Below are 2,388 nucleotides of genomic sequence, written 5' to 3'. Positions count from 1 at the left end.
ATGGGAGAGGCTGATACTTAACATGCAAATCTTGTTTTTTAATTCTCTAGGCAAAGTGATGTTGGAAGACATTGTGGCGGGGGTGGTGTGTGAAGATTTACAAATACTTTTTGAATATTTGCTTCATGATAGGTCTCAGAGGTGCCTTGTGGGTGTGGCTTTGGAGGGATGATTACGAGGAAATTGTGGATATTAGGGAATTCAGGAAAGGAAAATATCACTCACAATTCAACAATTCAGAGAAAGCTCCTAAGGGAATTTCTGGCTGCTTGATGTCCAGAGGCCAGGTCCTCACTTTGTATCAAGGCTCAGGACTATGGATAGAGAATTTAAAGGGGCACCAAAAAAACTCAGTAATCAAGATAAACAAAATTTTAATGTAATATCTTTAAAAATACAAATTGATGCATAAAGAAAACACCCATGTTGAACAAAACGGTAACAATGTTGCCTCCTCTTCAGCACCACCCCACCCTCCAGAAGTTTCCTCCAAGCTGCACCTGTAAGATAAAAAAAGAGATAAGATAAAAACCTGTAAGAGAAAAGATAAAAATGAGATTGGCCTGGGGGCTCATGCCTGTAATCCCAGCACATTGGGAGGCCGAGGGAGGTGGATCACTTCAGGTCGAGTGTTCAAGACCAGGCTGGGCAACATGGCAAAACGCCGTTGCTACTAAAAATATATATTAAAAAATTAGCTGGGCATGTGGCAGGTACCTGTAATCCCAGCCACTTGGGAGGCAGAGGCAGGAGAATCTCTTGAACCCGGGAGGCAGAGGTTGCAATGAGCTGAGATCACACCATTGCACTCCAGTCTGGGTGACAGAGTGAGACTCTGTCAAAAAAAAAAGACCCTCAGAAATTTCTGGCTCAAGTCTCCCATCCTCACCACCACTACCACCAGGCGATCTTTTGCTGTTCACCCAGGTCCAGCCTCCATCTCCTAAAATCCCGGGGAAATGCTACAAGACTCTCCCCATCTCCATTCCGGGAGTTTGCTGCAAGCCAATCTTGCTCTCCCTGAAAACAGCCTTGGGGTTCCCTGTCCTGGTACACCCTCCTACTGTAGGGGACACAGGGCCAGTGTCACCTGCAAACCAGGAGTCCTGGCAAAGCATCGCCTCTCCCTGAGCTGCTTCTGTCCCAACCTGGCATCTGCTCGGGGAAGGGCACACCAGGGAGGAGACTTGCGTGGTGAGCTCAGGTCACCTTCAGGGGAAGGTCAGTGCATACTGGCCAACCCGGACCACATTTTCCAGAATCCTTCAGCAGTACCGCAAAGCTCTTGTGGTCAGCAGACCTCATTGGTTCCCAGCGAAACTTGTCAATGTCACTTGGGCATCTTAACAGTGGGCTCCTAAACTTGGTTGTGTGTGCTGTGCAGATGTCAGAGGCACCCTGTGTGGGCAAAACCAACTGCTTCCCTGCCTCTCTAGCTCCAAAACTACAATCCCCAGAGGCCTCTGCGGTCACTTCTACTACCCATCCTACACACCTTCCCTGTGTCCGGTTAATGTCAGAAGCACTTCTGGTCTGTGGCCCCGGCTGGTCAGGCTGGTCGGCACCCAGTAAGGCCTCCCTCCAGGTCTTCCCCACACCTCTGCTCCTCGTTACCTGACCGGTTTCAGGATCCGCAGGGTGCATCCATGTTCCATGGGTGCCCTATAGGCAGTCAGCATGCCCCTCTGCGTGTCCCTGTGTTACTACTCACGGGGATGAAGGCTGGGAGCCGTAGAGCTGTCTCAGAACTCAGGTGCTCTCCTGTGGGCACCTGCAGGCCATTTTCCTTTCACTGGAGCCCACAGGGTTAGAGACAAACCCTCACTCTGTGGCTTGGGGACAAGGGCTTCACCCCCTGGCCTGAATTTGGAGCAAAGCTTGAGGGTGCTGGGTCAGTCTGGGCCCCCCCGGATGGGAATTTTCTGCCCTAGTGATTTCTGTGACATCCCCGACCCCAACTGTGGGGCTCTGGAGTGGACTGTGCTTCACCTCGTGGCTGGAGTTTTCCACCTGAGAGTTGAAAAAGAGTGAGAATTACCTTTAATTCCATCTTGGCTGTCAACAGGATGGATCCCCTTACCTTTTCTTGCCCTGGAGGCTGTCTGGTTGGTACTGGGGAAAGTTCATTCCTAGTCCTGGAAGAGCGGCTCCTTCTAACCGGAGTTCTCCCTCAGCATTCTTTTCTGCTCCATCCATACCGCAGTCATTCATGAAGTCGTTAATTGTAAACACATATGGAATGGTTTAAATAAAAGTACAGAGATGTGTGCACTTAATTGTTCAGTGATGTGGATGAAGGACAGGGACATCAGAGACGCCTGTGACTTCAAGGGGTTTGGGAGGACTCCCAGAAATAGGGTTGTCTCAGCTGCCCCTGACCGGTTTGAT

At 50.1% G+C, this 2,388-nt stretch overlaps 1 long non-coding RNA gene across 1 annotated transcript; it reads right to left on the bottom strand.

Annotated features, from left to right (window-relative positions):
- Positions 1-357: 357 nt before the first annotated feature.
- LOC108524901 (uncharacterized) lies at positions 358-764 on the bottom strand. The gene is made up of 2 exons (XR_001884157.1): positions 718-764; positions 358-500 (listed from the first exon to the last, which is right to left on the bottom strand). It is a non-coding gene; the product is annotated as an uncharacterized LOC108524901 (long non-coding RNA).
- Between the last annotated feature and the right edge of the window lie 1,624 nt (positions 765-2,388).

The sequence above is a fragment of the Rhinopithecus bieti genome, unplaced genomic scaffold, assembly GCF_001698545.2.
Source record: "Rhinopithecus bieti isolate Rb0 unplaced genomic scaffold, ASM169854v2 repeat_29048, whole genome shotgun sequence".
Lineage (NCBI taxonomy): Eukaryota > Metazoa > Chordata > Mammalia > Primates > Cercopithecidae > Rhinopithecus > Rhinopithecus bieti.
The sequence above is the reverse complement of the archived record's forward strand: the minus strand, read 5'-3'. Positions and strand labels throughout refer to the sequence as shown.